General features: G+C 38.5%; 1 protein-coding gene and 1 pseudogene across 4 annotated transcripts in view; both read left to right on the top strand.

The window, feature by feature from the left end:
• ABL2 (ABL proto-oncogene 2, non-receptor tyrosine kinase) overlaps positions 1 to 26,824 on the top strand; it is a 113,130-nt gene that overhangs the window by 26,495 nt on the left and 59,811 nt on the right. The window lies entirely within an intron of this gene.
• LOC122475626 lies at positions 13,798 to 14,887 on the top strand (annotated as a pseudogene).

Genomic DNA, 26,824 nt, shown 5'->3' with positions numbered 1-26,824 from the left:
GGTTAAGTGTATTAAGTGCATTTTCATTTTACAATATTTCTACTTAACAGTGGGTTTATTGGGACGTAACCCCATTGCAGTTGAGAAGAGGTGTAGTTCATTATAACATGAGGAGAGTTTATTCTCTTTTCGTGAGCGCATAGGGGCCCTTAGAGTCATAGTAGGCTCAATTGCACAGCTGTGAGGTCTATCTGATTTAGTGGTCAGCCTTTTCAGTACATTATTTTATTATCCTCTGGGTTTCATTATTGCTATTGAGAACTTAGTTGTCAGTGTAATTATCCTTCTTGCACACGGTCTGTCATTTCTATGTACTGGTTTTACCAATCTTTTTGTCTTTAGTACTCTGCATTTTCACTACAAAGTATCTAGGTGTAGATTTCTTCCTGTTTAGCCAGTAGTGATTATTTGTGCTTCCTGAAACTTCAGTTCTGGAAAAGTCTCAACAATTACATCTTCAAATATTGCCTCTTTCCCATTTTCTCTGCTCTTTTCTTGAACATTGTTTAGACATATGTTGGACCTTTTGTTCTGTCCTCATGTTGCTTAACTGCTGTCCCGTGTTTTCATTTGCTGTATGACTGTGCTACATTTTGTGTGTTTCTTTAGTGTGGTCTTTAGCTGGTCTAATCTGCTGTTTAATCTATCAATTTAACTTCTAATTTCAGTTGCTATATTTTTCATTTCTGCATGTTCCATTTGATTCTCTTTAAAATGTCTGGTCTTTTTTAAAAAAATTGTGAAATACACAGAATATAAAATTTAACATTTTAACCATTTAAAAATAGACAGTTGAGGGTGCCCGGGTGACTCAGTTAAGTGTCTGACTTTGGCTCAGGTCATGATCTCTTGGTTTGTGAGTTTGAGCCCTGCATCAGGCTCTGTGATGACAGCTTGGAGAATGGAGCCTGCTTTGGATTCTGTGTGTTTCTCTTTCTCTCTACCCCTACCCCGCTTCTATGCTCTTTCTCTCTCTCTCTCTCTCTCTCTCTCTCAAAAATAAACATTAAAAATAAATAAAAATATATACTTGAGTGGCATTAGTGTATTCACATTGTATATCCATCACCACCATCCATCCCCAGAACTTTTTGTCTTGTAAAACTGAAACCCTGTACCTATTAAACAAACTAGTTCCCCATTTCCCCTTCCCCTGGCAACCATCATTCTACTTTCTGTCTCTACGAATTTGACGACACTAAGTACCTCATATAAGTGGAATTCTAGAGTATTTGTCTATTTATGATTGGCTTATTCCATTTAACATGATGACCTCAAGGTTCATCTATGTTGTAGCTTATGACAGAATTTCCTTCCTTTTTTTTTTTTAAATTTTTTTTCCAACGTTTTTTACTTATTTTTTGGGACAGAGAGAGACAGAGCATGAATGGGGGAGGGGCAGAGAGAGAGGGAGACACAGAATCAGAAACAGGCTCCAGGCTCCGAGCCATCAGCCCAGAACCTGACGCGGGGCTCGAACTCACGGACCGCGAGATCGTGACCCGGCTGAAGTCGGACGCTTAACCGACTGCGCCACCCAGGCGCCCCTCCTTCCTTTTTAAGGCTGAATGATATTTCATTGTATGTGTGTACCACATTTTATTTACTCATCTGTCAATGGACCGTTTGGGTTACTTCCACATTTTGACTATTGTGAATAATGTTGCTATGAACTTACGTTACACAGATATCTCTTTGAGCCCTGCTTTAATTTCTTTGGGGTATATATCCAGAAGTGGAATTATTGGGTCATATGGCAATTCTCTTTTAAATCTTTTGAGGAACTGCCATACTTTTTTCTATAGTGGCTGCACCATTTTACATTCCTACCATTAGTGCACAAGGATTCCAATTTTACCACATCCTCATTAACACTTATTTTTTGTTTTTTTGATGGTAGCTTGGTGGGTGGGAGGTGGTATCTGATTGTGGGATTGATTTCCATTTCCCTGATGACTAGTGATATTGAGCATCTCTTATGCTTGTTGGCCATTTGTACATCCAGTTTGGAGAAATGTCTATTCAAATCCCTTGCCCATTTTTGAATTGGATTTATTTTGTTGTTGGTGGTCTTTTTTAGTAGTATCTGTTTCATTTACTATCATTCCCTTTTTTTTCTTTTTTTTTAGAGTTTATTTTGAGAGAGAATGAGAATGAGCATGACGGGGAGGGGCAGAGAGAGGGAATCCCAGACAGGCTCTGTACTGTGAGAGGGGCTTGATGCCACAGACTGTAAGACCACGACCTGAGCCAAAATCAAGAGTCAGGTGCTAACCCACTGAGCCACCCAGGTGCCCCTCTCTTTTTTCTTTAAACATATTAAATACAATATATTTATTGGTGAGTAACTAGTTACCCTGAAGTTTAACAGCTTAAAATAACCGGTATTCATAATCTCACATGATTTCTCAGTGTAAGAAATCTGGAAGTTTCAGGGTGCCTGGGTGGGTCAGTCAGTTAAGCCTTTGACTGATTTCAGCTAGGTCATGATCTCATGGTCCATGAGTTTGAGCTCCATCTCGGGCTCTGCACTGGCAGTACGGAGTCTGCTTGAGATTCTCTCGCTCTTTCTCTCTCTGCCCCTCCTCCATGTTTGTGCGCACGTGCTCTCTCTCTCTCTCTCAAAAATAAATAAACATGAAAAAAAAATGAAATCCGGAAGTTTCTTATCTCAGTGATTGTGGCTCAGGGTGGCTTGGGAGGTTCCACTGAACCTGCCAACTGGAGCTGCAGTCATCTGAAGGCTTGTCTGGGGATGGAAGATCTGTTTTCAGGATGGTTGCCAGTGGGAGGTCTCAGTTCCTTGTCACATGGATCCCTCTGATAGCACTGTTTGAGTACCCTCACAATATGGCAGCTGGCTTCCCCCAGAGCAAATAATTCTAGAGAGAGAGTGAACAGAATGCCACAGTACCTTTTAGGACCTAATCCCTAAGTCACACAAGTTTTCTTCCACCTTATTCTTTTTGTGAGAAGCAAGTCGCTAATTCTACTCACAGGGTAGGGAATTAAGCTCTACCGCTTGAAGGGAGGGATATCAAAGAATTTGACAATAAAGTAGAACTACTCTAGTACTGTGTTAATGCTGATAATAAAGGGATTTTTAACAATGAAACAAAACTGAAGAATAATCTTAGATGGCAGAAGCACTATCTTGGACCAGTTTAATGGGGCCACTAATAGCATTTACATGGTGGCTGGTATTATTAAAAGGTGGTTTATACAGGTATCACTTATTTGTCACAACAACCCGGTAAGATCATAGAACTCTGTAAATAACCCGGTAATAAAATGAGCAGACATTTCTTTTTTTCTTTTTTTTTTTTTTTTTTAATTTTTTTTTTCAACGTTTATTTATTTTTGGGACAGAGAGAGACAGAGCATGAACGGGGGAGGGGCAGAGAGAGAGGGAGACACAGAATCGGAAACAGGCTCCAGGCTCTGAGCCATCAGCTCAGAGCCCGACGCGGGGCTCGAACTCCCGGACCGCGAGATCGTGACCTGGCTGAAGTCGGACGCCTAACCGACTGCGCCACCCAGGCGCCCCAACATTTCTTAAATAAATCAGTAAAAATTGAGGTACATAATGCCATTAGAAGCAGAATAGTAGAATTGTACCTAGTTGGGGAAGTTAGTGTTGATTTAGTTGAGATTTGAAGGATGGGGAGAAATTAAATGGGTCAGTGGATAGGAGTGCAAAGAGTGTTTTAGATAGGGGGAACAGAAGGTGTTCTGTTCAGATGGTGTGGTTGGAAGAAACAGGGTAGCATTGTTTTCAATGTGTTCAAGTATGATTGAGAAGATTTTGTATACTTTGTATTCTTCAGTAGATTTTGCTTGATTGCAAAATATGAAATAGCCATCATTTTGTTTTCATTTGTGTATAGGGTGTTGATGCCTTAAAAATTGTTTTTTAGTCATTCTTCATATTCCACATGTTGTCAGAAATTATATGGTATTTTTGGGGCACCTGGGTGGCTCAGTTAAGTGTTCAACTCCTGGTTTCGGCTCAGGTCATGATCGCACAGTTCGTGGGTTCGGGCTGTGCTGACATTGTGGGACCTGCTTGGGATTCTCCCTCCCTCTCCGTCTGCCTCTCTTCTGCTTGTGTGTGCATGTGCTTTCTTTCAAAATAAACAAAAAAAGAAAAGAAAAGAAATTACATGATATGTAAAAGAATAATTTTCAGGCCCTTTTCATAGTTTCTCAAATTCATTTTTGGCAGCTCCTGGCTCTTTAGGAAGCACTCTACTTAATATTCATAATTTCATTGTTGACATTTAGATCAGTGAGGTAGTTTGAGTAATTTCCATAATGACTTCCCTTATTTTAAATTATATCATCAGGATATTATTAAAGAAGATTGGAAAATACATACTTTTTGGGTTAGTATTGTTAGTGAATCTGTTAAGATCCGAGACTTAACAAAGTTCAACATAATAAGCACAAAAACCTGTTCCTTACCAGTCCACTAGGGGATACTCCAGTACTTAGAAAATCCACTTGCCACTATATGTAGTTTTAAAATTATCTCCCACTTAAATAAAATTATTACTCCCACTTGCTTACATGAAAAAAAGACTTTTAGGTCTGGTTTGATCTATTAATTTGACAATAATAGTCACGTGTGGAAGAACTTGCAGCATTTTTTTCAGCTTTTTAAAGGTATAGTTGACAAATTGGAATTGTATACAGTTGATTAGAACATCAGGTTGTATGTTTATATTTTGATGTATGCTGACAGATACCTGATGTTTTGATATACATATGCAACATAATGTTTTGATATATGTATATGTTGTGAAGTGAATACAATCAGGCTAATCAACATTTTCTTTTTTTGGTATGGGGAAAAACTCTTAAGATCTACTCTCAGCAGATTTCAGGTACACAACACTATTATTAACTGTAGTCACCATGCTGTTCATTAGATCTCCAGAATTCATCTTGCCTGAGTGAAACTTTGTACTGTTTGACCAGCATCTCTTCATTTCCTCTCCCTCCCCAGCACAACCATCATTCTACACTCTCTCTGAGTTTGACTATTTTAGACTCCACAAATAAAGGAGGTCATGGGATTTGCTGCATTTTTAAAGTGTGGAAATTCACAGTGTGATTTTTTTTGGCCAGTTTTTCTGACGGTAATGCCTTAAGCTTATTTATGTGAGCGTGTTAGAAAAACTGGTTATTTTTGTTTCTTAGTATGGGAAAGTAAGGATTCCCATTTATTTTCTCAGTTGTGTTTTTCCTTGGAAAGTCAGAGAGGCTGATATATGGTTTGAGTTTGTTAAAATTTTCTCCATTGTATCATGTGTGTTCTTTTAGACCTTTAACTTAGAAATATGAACCATGATCTTAGGTACACATAACAGGATCATTCATGCTGCTACTAAAGGTAGTCAAGAGTTTAATATTATCTTGATTTCTTCCTGGTAATTTAAGTAGACAAAGTGCCATTAAATAATGCTTTAAAGAAAAATATATTAAAAAATTGACTTCTGTTTTTAAATTTTTTTTTAATATTTATTTATTTTTGAGAGAGAGACACACTGCGAGCAGGGGAGGGGCAGAGAGGAAGACACAGAATGTGAAGTAGCTCCAGGCTCCGAGCTGTCAGCACAGAGCCCAACGCGGGGCTCGAACTCACCGTGAGATCATGACCTGAGCCAAAGTCAGACATTCAACCAACTGAGCCACCCAGGCATCCCGAGTTCTATTTTTAAAATAGCCAAGTTTCAAGAAATTTAGTCTTAGGAAAAAATTTAGTCTTTTGTATTAGGAAAAGGTTATCAGACTTAATGTTTCAGAAAATACTTCGGTTGACCAAAAATGTATTCTTTATTCTAGATAAATTCCTCATTAAAAAGTTTTTGTCTACTATATGAATGTACGAATTTTCTGCATAGCATATATTTAATATCTCTGTGCACATAGGTACTTACAGATTGGCTTATCAGATTTAACTCCTCAATTCACCTGATTTCTGCTATTTATACATACAACAAATGGCTGAAATCCTGTACCATTGCGACAACATAATTTGGAAAAAGGAAAGTCAGGCAGTCTGGGATAAGAATAAGTATTTTATTGTCCATTGAAAATAAACGTGGCATAAGAGTTAACTCAGAATTTGTTTTAATTAGCGCTTAGGTGATAACTTTACAGGATATTATAGAGATTACCGTGTTGGGTGGAAAGATTCCATTTGACATTCTAATAATACATTTTTTTGTTTTATCTCGGTCTCCCTAGCAAAATGGGGAAAGAGTAGAGAGTGTGTTGTGATAATTAGCTTTTTGGTTGTGCATCTGGATTGATGGACTGGCATGACTAGGCTGCTAGCTGTACATACCTGTGGTGTAGTGAGAGCCAGAATAGTCCTCTCAGCCATTTTTCATAACTAGTTCTATGACTACTGAGTCTGGTTAAGTTCCCTTCTGTATACAATACAATGACTAAATCAATAAATGAACGATGACTGGTTTGTGTTTTATTATATTTTGACTATAGAGGAAAGGCAGAATTTCTGGTCCATAGAGTTATCACAGTTGCTGTTTTGTTTTTATACCTTTTTTGTTTGCGATAAATTATTTTTTTCTTTTAAAGAAAGAAGACCATTTATGGTGCTTTTGTGTAGGTCCAAACTGAATTTTATTTACTTACTTAAAGTATAGTTGAGCTTAATTTTTATATGATGGATTCCAATTGACTGTCAATTTTTTTTTTTTCTAATTTCAGTTTAGGGAGTAATTAATTGTAATTTCAGGGGAGAAGTCATGTGTGTGTGTGTGTGTGTGTGTGTGTACGTGTGTGTGTGTGTGTTCGTGTGTGTGTGTTCGTGTGTTCGTTCACTGGCTCCATGCCCAGTGTGGGGCTCGAACTCATGACCCTGAGATCAAGAGTTGCATGCTCTACTGACTGAGCCAGCCAGGCACCCCTGTGGTTTTTTTTTTTAATCTTAATACTAGTAGAGATTATTTAAATGATGGGGGAATATATGTATATGGTTAAAATGATTTCATACAGGGGCGCCTGGGTGGCACAGTCGGTTAAGCGTCCGACTTCAGCCAGGTCACGATCTCGCGGTCCGTGAGTTCGAGCCCCGCGTCAGGCTCTGGGCTGATGGCTCAGAGCCTGGAGCCTGTTTCCGATTCTGTGTCTCCCTCTCTCTCTGCCCCTCCCCCGTTCATGCTCTGTCTCTCTCTGTCCCCAAAATAAATGAACGTTGAAAAAAAAAATTAAAAAAAAATGATTTCATACAGCAGATTCAGCTTGTCTCATATTTTTAATATATAGGAGTTGGAAAAGTATGCAGCATTATCTGAACTTGAAAATTAAGAAGTACAGTAGTCTGTTACCTTACAGCTGGCAGAAATCAGTGCTTAGTTTTTCAAGTTGGTTTTATAATTCTCATCCTTTGTGGTACAATACAAGTATAAAATAGGAAGGGCTTTAAGTCTAGTATTGGTTCATGAAGGAGTTCATTATTATCATGCTGGCTCCCCCCTCCCTGCTTTTTTTAAGTAAGCTCTATGTCCAACGTAGGGCATGAACTCATGACCCTGACATCTATAGGAGTCACATGCTATATGGACTGAGCTAGCCAGGCGCCCCTGGGTTTCCACTTTTGAAAGTGACCTTCTTCATGTGTCCTTCATGCCCTGTTGAGAGGAGCACTGTTTTCCAGAGAACTGGGAGTGACTTCCTGGCTAAATAGGGGATTGGCTGTGATGATAAGGGATAATGGAAAGTGACTGAAAAGCTACTTCCACTTTTCCTTTTCCAGTGCTCTTCCCACCCATTCCCATTACCAGAGCTGGGACCTTAAGTTCTGGATGTACTGGAGCCTCTCCTGGAATATTTGTTAGTAACAAAGTTTCTGATAACCTTGTGCTTGGCACACAACTCTGTAATTAATTAAAGGCATTATCATACTTACTGTTTGGCTCTTTTATCTTATGTGAATGAACTAACTAGTGAATGTAGTTAACAACTTCCTAGTGACAAGGTGATTGCTATTTAATAGAAGACTATGGGAACATTAAAGAAGGAACATATAACTTCTTCTGCCCTGAGAAATTCCTGAAGAATCTTATTAAAACATCCCAGAACAACATAAAGAATATCATATTTTTGCTACTAGTGTTCTATATCTTGAAAATGCAGGATTGGACTGGAACATTTTTGTAAATCCAGCAGTGATATTACTATTAAATTTTAAAATTTCATTAAAATTAAGAAAAAGCACATTAGCACAGTTCAGGATTTAAGTTAGCACGTTAATACAGTTAATGAAGTTATTAGCACATTAATATAGTGTTAACGCATTAATATAGCTCAAGATTTAAAAGAGGTATGTATTAAATTGCCCTACACCTCTCTCCCTTCAGCCACCCACTTCTCCTCCTTAGAGTCAAACGATATTCCCGGTTTAAATGACACTTTTAACATATATTATTTAAAGGATTTCTTTAGTATTTATGAATAATTAAGGTTGACAGCATGGCTTCTAGAGTCGTGCATTTCGAATTTTCATTTACTTAGCAGTTAATGAGCACCAACCAGACACTTTGTTGGCACTGGGAATGTGCTAGTGAACAAATGAAACTCCCTGCCTTCGTGGAGATTACATTGTAGTGGGTGGAGACAGGCACTCAGTGTTTATTTATTTACTACATCATGTGGGGAGGACTTATTTTTTTAATTAATAAGTTTATTTTTAACGTTTATTTATTTTTGGGACAGAGAGAGACAGAGCATGAACGGGGGAGGGGCAGAGAGAGAGGGAGACACAGAATCGGAAACAGGCTCCAGGCTCCGAGCCATCAGCCCAGAGCCTGACGCGGGGCTCGAACTCACGGACCGTGAGATCGTGACCTGGCTGAAGTCGGACGCTTAACCGACTGCGCCACCCAGGCGCCCCAATAAGTTTATTTTTAAATTTACACCCAAGTTAGCATATAGGGCAACAACGATTTCAGGAGTAGATTCCAGTGATTGATCCCCTATATACCCAATCCTCATCCCAACAACTGTCTTCTTTAATGCCCCTCACCCATTTAGCCCATCCCCCCTCCTACAACGCCTCCAACAACCCTCTGCTCTCTGTGTTTAAGAGTCTCTTATGTTTTGTCTCCCACCCTGGTTTTATATTATTTTTGCTTCCTTTCCCTTATGTTCATCTGCTTTGTATCTTAAATTCCTCATATGAGTGAAATCATATGGTATTTGTTTTTCTCTAATTTCACTTAGCATAATATCCTCTAGTTCCATCCATGTAGTTGTAAATGGTGATGACTTCTAGGACAGACCAATAGGGGAGGTGCTGTTTTAGATAGAATGGTCAGAGAAATCCTCTGGTAGGGTAACATTTCAGCAGAGAATTGAATGATCTGAAGAAATGAGACTTAGGGCTTTCAGAGCAGCATTCTAGGAACAGGATCATCAAGGACAAAGTTTCGGAGAATATTTTCAAGGCAGAAGTATCCTTCTGGAGTGGCAGAGGTTAGACTGGCTAGAGAGGACTGACCTGGTGGGAGAATGTTGGGAGATAATATATAGAAGGTAAAAGAAGGTAAAAGTAGCATGGGGGATGAGGGAGACTGCTGAGGGCCAGTTTATGGAAGGCTTGCATACCATCATAAGGAATTAGGACTTTATTCTGAGCAGGATGGGAATCTTGGACTGTGGGGGTTATATTTAAAAGGTTCAGTCTGACTTTGTGGAGAATAAACTCTTGGGGACAAGGATGAAAGCAGAGAGACAAGTTATGAGTCTAAAATAGCCATAGACTATGTAGCACTGTACTAGATACAGTGAGTTTTTATCAAATCTAGTTAAGAATCATTTCTCTCTGGGATTTGACTTCTACCACTGAAGAAAGGAGTAAAAAAGTGAATTGATAATGAGTACTTACATTTACAATTTTTTAAGATTTTATTTTTTTAATTAATCTCTATACCCAACCTGGGGCTCAAACTCATGACCCCGATATTGAGTCACATGTTCTTCCTACTTAGCCAGTCACTTCAAGTATTTATATTTTTAAAAGATAACTTTAGGGGGACACTTGGGTGGCTCATTTGGTTAATTGTCCCACTCTTGACTTGGGTTCAGGTCATGATCTCATGGTTTGTGGGTTCAAGCCCTGCATCAGGCTCTGTGCTGACAGCACAGAAGCCTGCTTGAGATTAATATTTATTCTCTCTCTCCCCCTCTCTCCCTCCTCCCCTCCCTCCCCCATCTGTCCCTCCCCTGAGTGCACCCTTGCTCTCTCAAAATAAATAAACTAAAAAAAAGAAAAGAAAAAAATGGTAACTTGAGGACTTAGAGTTAAATTCTGTAATCATTTAAATTTGTTTGTATAGATCCCCTAAGTATCACTTGCATCTTAAAGAAATGTGGTAAGATCCCAAAAGAAACTTCAATACCTTTTATAGTTATAGTATGCAATGAATTTTTTTCTTAGGCCTACCAAAAAAGACTGAGTGGCAGAGTTTTGACAAATTAAATATTGGGTGCTATTTTTTCCTCTCCACTTTTACTAGGTGACATTTTGAATTTGAAACTGGTTTGGTTTCTCCAGCATGTATCAATATTCTAAAAAGTATTTAAAAGTCAAAATTCTTAGACTTTAAGCAAGCAGGTTGCTAGTGGTGAAAACACATGGAATATAAAAAATGTCAACATGTAAAATTTAAGTTTTGAATGACTGAATAATATGTGTGAATTTGCTAGCAAATGTCCTGTGTCTCTGATAGTGTGGAAATGAGTTGCATCATAGGAAATAAATCTGAAATTTGAGGACCTCAGAACTCTTAATATCTAATTAGGTGAATAGAGGCACATTTTTTTTTTTTTTTTTTTTTGGATTAGAGGCACTTCGAATCAAAAATGAAATCATGGATAGGGAAGGCATAAAAACCAGACGTAGTAAAGGTGTAGGAAATAGGCAAAATGATCACTGTGAAAGCATACTAAAATATAAATAGTGTTGGAAGGAGAAGAGGAATAGAAAATGAAAGATAAAAGGAAAGCCTAGCACACCGAGAGTTTAGGAAAACTTTTAAATAAGGAATTGCTGGATCCAGTCAAGTTTAGGGAGTGCATTAAAATGACTAACGTACTCGAAAAGAACTCTGAAAATTAGTTCTAAAGCAATTTTACACATTGTGTAGTTGTATACTAGAAGGGCATCAATAATTTACTCTTAATTTCTATTAATTTGATCTGCTTGTCTAGGGTTCCTAAAATATGAAAACAAAATATGATATGCTTTAGTTATGATTCATGGAATCATAAGACTTTTGAGCTGAAAATAACTTTAGAGTCATCTCTTCCCTGGCCCCTTAATTTTACAGGTTGGAGAAGTGGGAGCACAGTAGTAAATTCTCCTATCCAGTTATGGTGGAGGAAAGATTAGAACTTAGGTCTTCTGACTTCCAGTTCAGTACTCTTCCACAGTGTTTTTGCCTTAGGTTTGTTTTTTGTTGTAGTTTTTTGATTATTTAAATTATATATTACAAAGACAGCAGTTTTTTTGTTGTTGAATTCCTGTTTTGTGATTAATCAACTTGAGTGAGTGCTTTACACATTCATATAAAGATGCTTTCTCCTTATATTGAGAAGGTAACAGCCTTGTGATTATCTGTATCTAAGTGAAAGTCGACCTGTTATCTGAACTTTTCTTTTTTTTTTTTAAGGTAAAATAATATGTTTATTCGTTCCTGTTGATTATTTTAGTTCAAATTCAGGTCCACAGAGTTTGTGTGTGTGTGTGGTTTTTTTTTTTTGTTTTTTTTTGTTTTTTTATGAAATTTATTGTCAAATTGGTTTCCATACAATACCCAGTGCTCATCCCAACAGGTGCCCTCCTCAATACTCATCACCCACCCACCCCTCCCTCCTACCCCCCATAAACCCTCAGTTTGTTCTCAGTTTTTAGGAGTCTCTTATGTTTTGGCTCCCTCCCTCTCTAACCATTTTTTTTTCTTCCCCTCCCCCATGGTCTTCTGTTAAGTTTTTCAGGATCCACATAGGAGTGAAAACATATGGAATCTGTCCTTCTCTGTATGGCTTATTTCACTTAGCATCACATTCTCCAGTTCCACCCATGTTGCTACAAAGGGCCAGATTTCATTCTTTCTCATTGCCATGTAGTACTCCATTGTGTATTTAAACCACAATTTCTTTATCCATTCATCAGTTGATGGACATTTAGGCTCTTTCCATACTTTGGCTATTGTTGAGAGTGCTGCTATAAGCATTGGGGTACAAGTGCCCCTATGCATCAGTACTCCCGTATCCCTTGGGTAAATTCCTAGCAGTGCTATTGCTGGGTTATAGGGTAGGTCTATTTTTAATTTTTGGAGGAACCTCCACACTGTTTTCCAGAGAGGCTGCACCAGTTTGCATTCCCACCAACCGTGCAAGAGGTTTCCAGTTTCTCCACCTCCTCTCCAGCATCTATAGTCTCCTGTTTTGTTCATTTTAGCCACTCTGACTGGCTTGAGGTGATATCTGAGTGTGGTTTTGATTTGTATTTCCCGGTTATCTAAACTTTTCAAACTTAATTGCCAGCCTTGTGGTTGTGTTTATTGCTTCCTTATTTATTTTGTTTTGAATTCATATTTTGCATAGTTAAATTTATTTAGAAGTGAAGTATGCAAAGTGTAAGTGGAAATTTATCTGTTAAAAGCTTATAGAACCCGGTCGCCTGGGTGGCACAGTTAAGCTCCCAGGCTCTTGATTTCACCTCAGGTCATGATCTCAAGGTAGGTAAGACCGATATTGGACTGTGTGCTGACAGCAAGGAGTTTGCTTGAGATTCTCTCCCTTTCTCTCTGCCCCAACCCTGCATGCGTGTGCGTGTTTTCTCTCTCTCTCTCTTTCTCTCTCTCTCAAAATAAGTAAAAACAAACATTAAAAAAATAATAAAGCTTATTTTTGTAAGAAGTTCCAGTTTGGTTATATAGGCTATCTGATTTATGGAATATTTTACGACTTCCATTGATATTTTTTTGAGGTACAAATAACTGGAAGTAGATGATCATGGTTTTGCTGATAAAAATCTTTGGGACACGTGGTTTTAACATATAGCTAAGGATGTTTTTAGTACCATTTTAATTTGCTTAAGAGTTTAAATTAAATAGAGAAAATGGCTTTACAACTAACTTTTAAATTTTATATAACTTTATCCCTAAAATCTTGTTGACATTATTATTTAGCAAGTGAAATTTTTACAGATGTGTAGACACAAATTTTATTAATTCATAACAAGCTACTTAGTTTCCAAAGTTTTGAGGTTATGAGGCTGTTAAAAATGGCTAAATTTTGATGCAGTAAATTTTCTTGTAAAAGCATACTTAAGAAAAAGATGACTGTAGTGGCCCCTGGGTGGCTCAGTTGGTTGAGCGCGGGACTCTTGATTTCAGCCAGGTCATGATCTGAGGGTTGTGAAATCGAGCCCCAAGTGGGGCTCCATGCTGCTCATAGAGCCTGCTTAAGATTCTCTCTGCCCTTTTCCCCCCCCTGGTGTGTGTGCGCTCTCTCTCAAAAACAAACCCCCAAAAACTATAAATGTAATATATATCCTGTGTATCTTTTTGTTTTGTAAGTTTTACCTCAATTCCGAACTTAGTGTAGTTGTTTAAAAATACATTTTGGGGGGCACCTGGCAGGCTCAATCGGTTAAGTGTCCCACTCTTGATTTTGACTCTGGTCATGATCTCACAGTTTGTGAGATCGAGCTCTGAGTTGGGCTCTGTGCTGACAATGAGGAGCCTGCTTGGGATTCTCTCCCTCTCTCTCTGCCACCCCCTCTCTCAAAAGAAAGAAAAAAACATTTTTTGTGTGTGTGCATGTGTTTTAAATCACTGAATCTATCAGTTTCCCCTTTTGTAAATTGGGAATAATACTAGCACTTAGGTCACAGCGTTGTAAAGATTAAATAAGATACCATGTGTAAAGTGCTTGGCACATGGTAGATACTGGTTAAGAATGTAGATTTTCTCTTCAAGAAAACACCAAGTGGTGGATGACACTCGTGCTGCAGGAGGGCCCTAAAGCCCAGGTCTCTGCATTGGAAGGTCGGGACAGGGTATCTGGGGTAGAAGCTGGCACATGGGGCTCCTGCAGTCAAGGCCAATGACAAGGAGTCAAGGACATGAAGATAAAGTCCCTGGAGGAGATCTTTTCTCCCTGCCCATCAGGGAATCTGAGATCATTGACTTTTTCCTGGGGACATCCTCAGGATGAGGTTTTGAAGATTATGCCTGTGCAAAAGCAGATCCCTGCTGGCCAGTGAGCCAGCTTCAAGGCATTTGTTGTCATTGGAGATTACGATGAATGTGTTGGCCCAGATGTTAACGTGCTCCAAGGGGGTAGCCACTGCCATCCATGGGGCCGTGATCCTGGCTAAGCATTCCATCATACCAGTGCAGCGAGGCTCCCAGGAGAGCAAGATCGGCAAGGCCCACACTGTCCCATGTGGGGTGACTAGCTGCTGTAGCTCTGTGCTTGTGTGCCTCGTTCCTGCCCCTAGAGGCAAGGGCATTGTCTTAGCCTCTTTGCCCAAGAAGCTGCTGCTGATGGCCGGTGTGGATGACTGCTGCACCTCGGGCAGGGGTTGCACTGCCACCCTAGGCAACTTTGCCAAGGCCCGCTTTTTTTTTTTTCTTTTTTGGCCAAGGCCACTTGTGATGCCATTTCCAAGACCTGCAGCTATCTCACCCCAGACCTCTGGAAAGAAACTGTGTTCACCAAGTCTCCCTATTAGGGATTTATTGTCTTGTAAGGACCCACACCAGCATCTCCGTGCAGATGACCCAGGCTCCAGCTGTGGCCACCACATAGTTTTATATAAGAAAAATCAGTGAATTAAAGCCTGGAAAGAAACAAAACAAAACAAGAACGTAGACTTTCTGAGTTAATATCCCAATTTTGCCATTTACTTAATTGTATGACCTTGTAAAAGTTATGTAGCCCTTCTTAGCTTCCTTTGTGCCATCTTCTTGAGTCTTCCATACAGGAAGCTTATGTTTGCAGTGGAATCATTTTTTTTTTAAGCCCGTTTCCTGCTCAGAGATGTGGGGATCCAAAGGGCAGTTTTCATTTTGCATTGTATCTGTCTTTTTAGTTCAACCTGGCAGTATTTCTGCTAGTACAGTTTTTGTGATAGGAGTTCTAGTATTTTCATATGTATTTCATATGCTCAGGAAGTGATGTAGTGGAGACGGGGAGAAGGGAAGGAAAGAAGCTGATGATACGGTAGAGAAGAGGAGAATTTCTCGAGCTCATATCATTGAGTTGGTGGTAGGGATTGGAGCTCGTGCACGAGGGAAGGGATTAGATGGTGAAAAGAACAGATAGTTCATTTATTATAACAGGAAGGAAGGCAGAGCACATAGGTGCAGATAGATTCTGATACTGTTGGTGGATGTGATAATTCCTCGAAATCCTCTTCTGATGGCTTTAATTTTCTAGCAAGTCGTCAGCTGAGAGTGAGAAGGGGCATGGAAGAAGGCATTAGAAGTTTGAGAAGAGAGGAGAGAACGTGTCATTGTTAAGAGAAGTGGGAGAGTGAATGGGCTTGGGAAATAGAATACCAGGCCGAATTCAGGACTCATTTGAGGTTAAAGGTCATGAGTTAAAAGTGGGGGCAGTCAGCTTGGTTGTGTGCCCTCTCCTTTAGTAGTAGGGGAATGGACAGAGAATTGAATTTAAGCAGGATTGTGGTTTTGCAAAGTGAGTATCTACAAGTGAGAGAGGAGCGAGTGATCATAATGATGGATCATGGAACTTAAACTGGGTAAGGAGAGAAGAGAGGACTTCCAGGGGTGAGGGAGAGTGAAAAGATTGTTAGGTTAGTAGATTTAAGGTTCTGGTGGGATCAACTGTGATGGCAGAAGTTCATGTATGAAAAGGAAGGAGCTGCTAGTAGGATAGAACATATATTCAACAGTGGTTGCATAAAATTGAGATTATTGAGAAAGGGGCATTGTAGTGTGTGGCTGGGGTAGGGTTACATTTATTTCTTTGATCTTCACGAAGTTCATTTAGTTCTTTGATCATACAGCAACTGTGTGATGTAAATAGTGTAAGCATCATTATTCATGTTTCATGGATGAAAAAAACTGAAACTCAGAGAGGTTGGACAGTTGCCCCAAGATCACAAAGCTAGGACTCAGACTCTATTACTCTAATTCTCAATATTCACTCCTATACCATACTATATCAATTTTCTGAAAGTTAGTGACCTGTTACCCTCTCTTTGAAACTAAAGAGCAACCTCAAATCAAGACTTTTAAGAAATGTACAAGAACAAAACTGTTTTGCTCTTCAGAAATCTTTGGAGACTTTGGGATAGGGGTGATGTTGAGGAGTTCATTGCTTCTGTTATTATCTAACTGACCTTATTAAACACACATACAAACACACACACTAGAGGCTTAAATATGACAGTTTTGTTTAAAATCCTGTATATAAGGAGACTGAAGGTGGGTGGGGGACAGGGCAAATAGGAATGTACTATTCTTTCAGCAGCATGCCTGGACAGACAGCTGTGCTGTCAAATGTGTCTGCTCAAATCCATGTACATTCTTTATGGTGGCAATTTGCACCATTGCAAGTCTCTAGGAAAGCATAGTTGGCTATTGGATAATGTCCATTTGGGATAGGATTGTCTCCTCTCCCCCAGTAAGATAGTAATTATGCTTTTTCTTTGTGTCCTTATACATTTGGCTTTATGTTTGTGGTAGACTTTGAAGAGTTCTTCAAATGTGAAGGAAGAATGAAGAAATTATAATTAAATATAATATGAACTTATATTTACCATTTTGAATGTTTGCCAGAGTACAAAAATAGGATGTCTAAATTTCAGATTATGTATTTATTTTTTAATTTACATCCAAGTTAGCATATAGTGCAACAATGATTTCAGGAGTAGATTCCAGTGATTCATCCCCTATGTATAATGCCCAGTGCTCATCCCAACAAGTGTCTTCCTTAATACCCCTTCCCAATTTAGCCCATCCCCCCACCCACAACCCCTCCATCAACTCTGTTCTCTATATTTAAGAGTCTCTTATGTTTTCTCCTCCTCCCTGTTTTTATATTATTTTTGCTTCGCTACCGTTATGTTCATCTGTTTTGTGTCTTAAATTTCTCATATGAATAAAGTCATACGATATTTTTCTCTTCCTGACTAATTTCACTTAGCATAATACCCTCTAGTTCCATCCACGTAGTTGCAAATGGCAAGATATCTTTTTTTTTTTAATTGCCGAGTAACATTCCATTGTATATATATATACCACATCATTGGGGCGCATGTGCCCCTTCAAAACAGCACACCTGTATCCCTTGGGTAAACACCTAGTAGTGCAATTGCTGGGTTGTAGGGTAGTTCTATTTTTAATTTTTTGAGGAACCTCCATACTGTTTTCCAGAGTGGCTACACCAGTTTGCATTCCCAGATTAATGTTGTTTTCATGCTTTGTGTTCCTAATTTTTCTTTCTTTTTTTTTTTGTAAAGTTGTTTTCAATTGTGGCAAAATATACACAACATCAAACTCCTCGTCTTCTCAGATAATGCTTTAATATACTCAGGTATATTTTGTTCATATAATATTCTGTTTAAAGTAGGAGTAGTTTTTTGCAACTACGTGGATGGAACTGGAGGATATTATGCTAAGTGAAATTAGAGACAAAAATCCTATGACCTTACTCATATGAGGACTTTAAGAGACAAAACAGATGAACATAAGGGAAGGGAAACAAAAATAATATAAAAACGGAGGGGGACAAAACAAAAGAGACTCATAAATATGGAGAACAAACTGAGGGTTGCTGGAGGGGTTGTGGGAGGGGGGATGGGCTAAGTGGGTAAGGGGGAATAAGGAATTTACTCCTGAAATCATTGCTTCACCGTATACTAATTAATTTGGATGTAAATTTAAAAAAAAAGTTAAATTATAAAAAATTAAAATAAAAAAAAGAAACCTGATTTAGTAACTAAAAAAAATAAATTAATTAATTAAAATAAATTAAAAAAAATAAAGTAGGAGTAGTTTCCTGCGGATGACCCTTACACCCTTCGGCCAGCAGAACTTTCCTTTCCTATCTGTTACCACTCTTCTATCTCCTACTCTACTGAAACCTTTTACCCCAGTAGAATGGAGTCTCATGACAGAACAGGAGGTGGAGAAGTGGTAGACCTTCGCAGCTGATGCTCCCTCCTACAGTATCTGTGAAATGTGGGTCGTATCTGTTCCTTTCTTCCTTTCACTCTAGAGCGTTCATGCCAGCTCCTCAGGGAGAATGTGTAGGAAAGCCTTCGGCTTGAGTGGTAACAGCTCTGATCTTGTGACTTCCTTAAGAGCTTTCATTCATTTCTTAACCATCTTCAGGGTGAGGTCTAAAGTCATTAGCAGAGCATCATTCAAGGCTTTCATGGTCTGGTGCCTGCCTAATCTCATACATGTTCTCTAGGTTCCAGACATACTAAATAAAACACATGCAGTTCCCTAAATACGGTTTGTGCCTGGCACATAGTAGATAGTCCAGAAATATTTCTGGAGAGAGAGAGCACGCACGAGTGAGCGTGCGTGTGTGTGTGTGTGTGTGTGTGTGTGTGTCGGTGTATATAAGTTGTACTCTTTTACATGCTAACTTTTATTCCACAGCTACCTCTTTAAGACTCAGGCCAAGAATCCTCTATCAGTAGGCCTCTGCTTTTGTCTATACTAGTAAGCACTCCTGCTCTGTGATGTCAAAACATTCAGGCCACATCACTGTATATGATAGCTGATTGACTTCTTGGTTTCTCTCGTTAGCATGTGAGATGCTTGAGGGCCAGGGACCATATGTTATTTACCTTAGTACCCTGTAACTCTTCTATTCTTCATAGAGTTTCATATTCATATTCTTCATTTTTTGTTACTAAAAGCCTTTAAGTTAACTGTTGCTTTTGTTTTCTGATGTTTACATTATATAATGTTATGTATTCAATATTCCTGACCTTTTAATTTCATTTCTTAGCCTTCCCCAGTGAAAATTACATGGACGCTTAACTTGTGAAATAATCAGTATTTTATTTATTTTTTTAATCAATGTTTTAACAAGTGTATATCATACATCATAATTAGCATAATGCTTATTATAGGATTGGGATGTTGGGTAGGAAAATTAGAATTGCACACTTCATTTCCTGCAGAGGAATTATCTGAGCGCTTTAAATAGTTAAGATTATATAAGCCTTATCCTTCTAGATCAGTACATTTGAGTTTGCACGTTTTAAATTGATGACTTACTAAATTGTTGTTACTTAAGATGTAACTATTGTTAGTGCATTTGTGTTTCCTAATTTCCACTCTTTTATCAGTGTTGCTTTTCTTTCTCAATCTTAATGTCAACAGTTGTGTCATTCCTTAGAATTAATGACTTAGTTGGTGACACATTATTTGTTTATAGGAGAAGGCTTTATTTTAAATGTTCTTCCTTTTTAGAGTCCAGAATCTTAATCATTTTACCAGAAGGTTTACTCTCTCTCATTTGGGTGAAACAGTAGATAAAGAGACTATAAGCATACTAAATAAACATGGGTTGGATTTTTTGGGGGCATTAACCTAAGTACAATAAAGATTTATCATATAGGGGCAACTGGGTGGCTCAGTCAGTTAAGCATCCAAGTCTTGATTTTGGTTCAGGTCATGTTCTCTTACAGTTTGTGAGATCGAGTCCCATGTTGGGTTCTGTGCTGACAGCATGGAGCCTGCTTGGGATTCTCTTTCTTTCTCTCTGTCTCTCTCAAAATAAATAAATAAACTTAAAAAAAATATTATATAAACACTGTGACACCCCAAATTAATTAAAAAAAAAATTTTTTTTTTTGGGGCGCCTGGGTGGCACAGTCGGTTGGGCGTCCGACTTCAGCCAGGTCACGATCTCCCGGTCCGGGAGTTCGAGCCCCGCGTCAGGCTCTGGGCTGATGGCTCAGAGCCTGGAGCCGGTTTCCGATTCTGTGTCTCCCTCTCTCTCTGACCCTCCCCCGTTCATGCTCTGTCTCTCTCTGTCCCCAAAATAAATAAACGTTGAAAAAAAAAAAAATTAAAAAAAAAAAATTTTTTTTTAAGTAGGCCCCACACCCTATGTGGAGCCCAGCGTGGGGCTTGAACTCACAACCCTGAAATCAAGACCTGAGCTGAGATCAGGAGTTGGACGCTTAACCAACTGAGTCACCCATTTTATTTAGTTGTATTAAATTAAAACCAACTGAGTCACCCATTTTATTTGGTTGTATTAAATTAAAAAAATTTTTTTTAACATTTATTTGAGAGAGAGAGAGAACGAGCGAGCAGGGGAGGGGCAGAGAGAGATGGAGACATAGAATCCAAAGCAGGCTCCAGGCTCTGAGCTGTCAGTACAGAGCCCGACATGGGGCTCGAACTTACAAACTGTGAGATCATGACCTGAGCTGAAGTGAGACGCTTAACCAGCTTAGCCACCCAGGCACCCTAAGGCCTTTCTAACAATAATTTTTTTTCCTGTTGTAGGCCGACTTTTCCATGGCAGACCTACCTGCCTGCAGCAGATAAGTTTTTATGGGATCACTCTTTTAAAACATTTTTGTATTGTTGGAACATTTATGTAACATCTGTCATTTTAATCATTTTTAAGTGTACAATTCAGTGGCATCAAGTACATTTACAGTGTAATGCAGCTATCACCACTATCTACTTGCGAACCTTTTTAAACAACTCAAACAGAAAATGTGTCCCCATTCCTCTCTCCTCAGTCTCTGGTTACCTCTAATTTACTTTCCTTCTTTAAGAATTTGCCTATTCTAGATATTTCACATAAGTGTGTTTAGTTTATTCCACTAGCACAGTGTTTTCAAGGTTCACTGTGTTATATAGCATGTATCAGACCTTTGTTCCTTTTTTTTTTTTAATTTAAAGTTTTATTTACTTAAGTAATCTCTGCACTCAACAAGGGGTTTGAACTCACGACCCCAAGATGAAGTCAGCATGCTCTTCTGACTGAGCCAGCCAGGCGCCCCAGAACTTCATTCTCCCTGAGGTTAACTGTAGTTGGAAGGGGATGGTATGTCATGACTATTCTTGGAACTTGATTTGGCTGTTAACTGTGCTTCTCTGGCAGAAGCCAGAAGGGTTGGGTTGGATCTCAGGGCATCTTTGGAATAATCAAGATGCTTAGGGTGGCAGCTCGGCTTGCAACCAGAGTTCATTTCTCTTACAGTGTTTTTGTTTGTTTGTATGATTGATTGATTGATTTTTAATCTCTTACAGTGTTTTTTAATCCTTTTCTTCTTGTCAGGAACAGAAATCTCCTTACTAGTCTCTCTCTTCCCCTGGGCTAGGCTAGGGTGTGAAATTAAAGCTTATTTTTTCTATTGGCATGCTGACTCCTAAGCTTGGCTTATCAAAATCAGAGTTTTACTTCTAAAAAATGCTCACCTGCTTGTATTTTTCTTAGGACAAGAACATGTAACAACAGTAAAAATTAAAATTGGCTGCTGTTAATAACAGCCTTATTACTTGTGTTTTTTTGAATAGCGCTTCACTCTCCCAGATACTTGCCCTCATCTCCCAAGTGGAATACTCTCAGGATTTTAAAAAACTCTTATGCATATAATTAAAAAGGAGTGATTATTGATCTTGATTAATTTGTTATAACTTCTTTTGATTGTAGAGACTGTGGTAGGAGTTTGTGTAGCCTGGGATCCCCTTTATTAATTTACTTCATCATTCCCTTTCGTCAGCGTGTATTTGTTACTGCCTGGGGCATGAGCTCACATTCCCACTTACTGGACTTACAAGACCGTGGCATGCCAGACAGTAGTAAAACTTCCTAGCATATCTGTCTGCTAGGAGACTAAAATTAAGAGCTAGTTGTTTATTCCTTTAGGACATCCATTTAAGGAGAATAGTTCCTGCCATTCTAGCCCACTCCTCAAATAGCTAATTCATTTCTTTTAGGTAGCTTCACACTCGTCTGTGTTAATATTCTAAATACGCCACCAAATATTTATTAAGTTTCTGCTATTGTGAAACAGTCTTAGCAGTGGAAGTCTGGTTTCTACCAGCTTCAAGTGACTGCTGATGGCTTTTCTTCTTCTGAGTACAACAGGACACAGGAGGCCAATTCAGGGGGGTCCAGGGAATAGGGTCAAGAAGCTAGGTGAACACCTTGCAGCCTGGACTCACATCCTGTCCCTCTTTATTTTCTCTCTCTGGCTTTGACATCCTTCATTTTCTTGCTGCTGTGGCCACGTAGGCTTTCAACTTTGCCAGTCTGTGCCCAAAACAAACCAATACAAATCCATCTCCTATCTTTTTTCATCTTCCTGAGATAAAAAATGCTCTAGAAATTTCATAGGGAGTAACAAAACGTTCAGGCACTAAAATGACAGGGATAATCTAAGAAGGTTCTAAGCCTTCTTTCTCCTTTTTGCTTAGAACTGGTAGACAAGTTGAAGGGTATGAAGTTAGACAAGGTTTTAAGACTGCACTGTGGACTGAATGAAATGATATTCATATATGAAAGTATTTCAGACCAGTTTTCAAGTGTACATACGGATGTGGAAATTTCCGGGGACAATATCAAAGAGGAACTATAGTATTGGAAAGGCTTTGCATCTCATCTGTCTGTAAGTATAGTGATAGGGTAAACTTTTTCCTGATCCAAGGTGAGGAGGTAGGAGAAGGGGAGGGAATCCTATGTTGCCAGGGCATGCAGGGAGGGAGAGGGAAAGTCAGAGGGAAAGAAAGGAAGAGAAACCGTTAGGGGTGAAGGGAGGCTCTGCGACTGTTTTTACGGCATATACATAGGTCATTCTGTACAGAATGTGAATTTTTTTTTTCTTCACATAAAATTTGAGATGCACATACGTACAACACAGTAAGGGGAAACTGTAATAAAAATGCTTGTTTGCCAGTATGTTTTTTTTTCTCACAGGTAACAGTATGCTTCAGGGGTTTTTTTGAGAGTGTCATTGTAGTTTATACCTAAAAAAAAAAACATTTATTTGTTTTGCTTTTATGTAGTCACATTCACTTAGTGTTCAAATGTCATTCTTTGTCAGTTAATTTGGATTGATATCCAGGTAAGACCTATTTGTTACAATGATATATTTAATAATCGATATAATTATTTAATGATAAACTGTCTAATAGAACTAATACGTAACTCAGATCTCTGATCTGTAGGTTCTTTACCTTCATTCTTTGTTTTGCGCAAAGGAAAGTGTCATTATTTCTAAAAAGCCATTAAAGCCTTTTGTAGCTTTAAAATTTGTTACTCTAGGGGCGCCTGGGTGGCTCAGTCGGTTGAGCGGCCGACTTCGGCTCAGGTCATGATCTCACGGTCCGTGAGTTCAAGCCCCGCGTCGGGCTCTGTGCTGACAGCCCGGAGCCTGGAGCCTGTTTCGGATTCTGTGTCTCCCTCTCTCTGACCCTCCCCCGTTCATGCTCTGTCTCTCTCTGTCTCAAAAATAAATAAACGTTAAAAAAAAATTAAAAAAAAAAATTTGTTACTCTAATTATATCAGCTGTTTCCTAGAACATGCTTTCAAAGTATTTCCTAATGGTTTTGGAAGGATGCACATGGAAATTTTTCTTAAACTTTTCTTTATAATTTATGATTTTTAATAGTTTCTAAATGTCCAAATGGGGCTTGCTATATGCATATTTTACACTACAAATTTCCTCATGATATTCTGGGTAGACATTTGTCTACCCTGTTAATTTAGTATCTTCAATGGAGATTTGTTTGCTATATGGCTAGAGTTGAAACAGAGTTAGCAGGGCACCTGGGTGGCTCAATCGGTTAAGCGTCCGACTTCAACCCAGGTCATGATCTCAGTTGTTCGTGAGTTTGAGCCCTGTTTCAGACTCTGTCCTGACAGCTCAGAACCGGGAGCCTCCTTCGAATTTTGTGTCTCCCTCTCTGTCTCTGCCACTCCCCCACTTGTGCTCTCTCTCTTTCTCAAAAATAAAGAAACATAAAAAGAAAATAAAACAGCTAGCCTGTATGTCTGTCTAATCGGAAAAGAATACGCTTTATGACATGATTGGAAGAAAACCAGCAGTGTTTTTCTGCCTCCTTGTTAACGCTTAAAATTCTTTGGGGAAATTTCTTTTATTTTTAACTGTGTAACCTGTTAAAACATAAATATTAGTATGTAGCTTTTGGGCAGGGTGGGATTCAGTGCCATTATTCTTTGTAAATGTTATTTATCAGGTTATCTTTAAATTTTATAGATTATCTTTAAATTCTAAGGCTCTAGAGCACAATTGTTTGGCAGACCTTGCTTAGAGGAGTAAACACCTTTAGCTCTTTATTTATTAAAATAAGTGGAATCTAGTCTCTTCCTCCTATTACTACCTTCCAATCGAAGATAAAATAACTTCAGCTCTTTAGATAGAAAAAGACTGATTTGGGACAGTCTGTATGTGCATTCATGTATATGTGCACACAGAGTAGTTACATCGTGAGGGGTTAAAGTCCTTGGCAGCTGGGAAGACAGGTCGGGAAAGGAGGGTACCTGCCTGTCAAGGACTGCTTCACAATCTTCTCTAGGATAAGACCTGGTTAAGGAGTTAATCTTGTCTTGAAGTGTAGCATATACCAGCTTTTAATTCTCATCTATTTGAAAATGCAGATTACCTATTATTATTTTTAAGTTGAATTAATTTGTTTTTCACTTCGCCATGAAATCTTTTGAGTTTTAACTCTGTGATCAGTTTTAGTGAGGAGAAAAGTATTTGTGGTCTCTGTTGGGATTTTTTTTCTTGGGGAAATAACATAGCAATCAATAAGGGGCATTTGTGACCAGTGGTACTTAGGCTGATGATTTTATTGTTCCTTTTTTAGAAATGAGAGAATAAATTATGCAGGACTGGTCTGGGCACATGAAAACATGAACATAAAAACTCATTCTTTGAAGTTTCACAGAGTTCCTTCCCGAATTTTATTTCTCTTTCATTGTAGGTAAGGTGTAGCATAATTAAGTACGTGTTGTACTTCCTAACAGTGTGAAATGAACTTAGTCTATATCATCCTCTATGAGTGTTGTGGAGAAACTTAAGTCTTGATTGCAGTAAACTATGAGTCAAGGAGTTTATTAACCAGCTCAAGATTGATCGACTTGAATATATTATTTGGCCCACAGAGTAGATTTTACTATTGTTTATTGGATATTTTGGGCATTATTAGTATTACTAAATGAACTTGAATTTGGCTAAAAATTTGAAGCCTCCATAACTGGGGTAGTAAGTCATGCTAGTTAGTGTCATAGTGGTTTTCTTCAAACTTTGGTGTTCACATATTTCCTCAAAAGACTTATGAAAGATCTAGGTGAGAAGAGGATGTGGCCATGAAGGGATAGCATGAGGGGGATGATTGTTCTGTATCTTGTGTGTGTGTTCTGTATCTTATAGAAACAGGTGTTGATTACATGAATTTGTACATGTATTAAGATTCATAGAACTATACACCAAAAGAAAGAAAGTAGCTGCTCTCTTGCACGTGTTTTGGGTCATATCAGAAACCAGTTTCATCATAAGTTTAAATAATTGCAAATTATATAATTTTTTGTATTTTATAAATAGTGACATTTTAAAATATCATTATTTATTACTTATTAGTTATGTTTGAGAGAGAGAGAGAGAGAGAGAGAGAGAGAGAGCATGCGAGTGAGCATGTGCATGGGAGAGGGGTAAAGGGAGGGAGTGAGAGAATCCCAAACAGGCTCCATGCTCAGTGCTGAGTCTGATGGGGGGCTCGATCCCACAACCTTGGGATCACAATCTGAGCCAAAATCAAGAGTCAGGTTATCAACCAACTGAGCCACCTAGGTGCCCCTAAAGCAAAACATCATTTTAAAAAATGTATCTAGGAATCTAAATACTGTAGTGATTCATCATTACCATTATCCATTATTAGCATTATTTTATGAAGTATATAAACAGGCTCTTTTTTAACAGCTGAAAGTTGGAAATTATTCCTGTTTTTCTTTGAATTTGTGTTTCTATTCCACTTTCCTCATGGAAGTTTATCCTAATGTATTTTGACCACCTAAATACCATGTCCTAGTTCTCTTCACCTACGACAGATACATAAATTGAAATTATTTTCTTTTTAGTTTCTCTGTTTAAAACTTTTTATGATTGATTTAGGATTTTAACCTACTGGCACATAACCACAAAACAAGTAAGTATATATTTTGATAATTAAAAGTAAAATTTGGTTGGAAATACATTATATCAGTCATTGCTGCAAAAATGCTATATAATAAATAATCTGGATCTCAGTAGCTTAAAAACGGCATTTCCTTTTTTTCCTTCTCATCAGTGTCTGGGTCAGCTGGGATTTTGTTGATCCCAGCTGAGCTTGCCTAGGTTCAGTGAGATTTGGCTCTGTGCCCACAGGTCTGCTCTGCATGTCCCACAGTCATCTAGTGCAGACAGCAGGAACACAAGAAGGGTGAGAAACAAACACACATGAAGGCTATTAAAGTCCTAGCTCCAAATTGGCGTACTGCCCACACTGTTGGGCAGAGATGGTTATATGACCAAGCCCAGCATCAGTGGGGAAGGGAAATCTACTTTGCCTATTCCAGTGGTAGGTAACCGCAAAGTCTTTAGCCAAGGATATGCATTGTAATTCTATAATAGTGAGGAACTGAAAATTTTGGAACAATAATCAACTTCTTTTGTGCATTTTTTAATGAGATGTTTTTTCTTGTGTCTGTGGATGTTATTTACTGGAACGAGACACTGGATTGAGATCTGAAGCAGTTGAA

The sequence above is a fragment of the Prionailurus bengalensis genome, chromosome E4 (genome assembly GCF_016509475.1).
Source record: "Prionailurus bengalensis isolate Pbe53 chromosome E4, Fcat_Pben_1.1_paternal_pri, whole genome shotgun sequence".
In the NCBI taxonomy this organism is placed as follows: Eukaryota; Metazoa; Chordata; class Mammalia; order Carnivora; family Felidae; genus Prionailurus; species Prionailurus bengalensis.
This window is presented reverse-complemented; position numbering and strand designations above follow the sequence as displayed.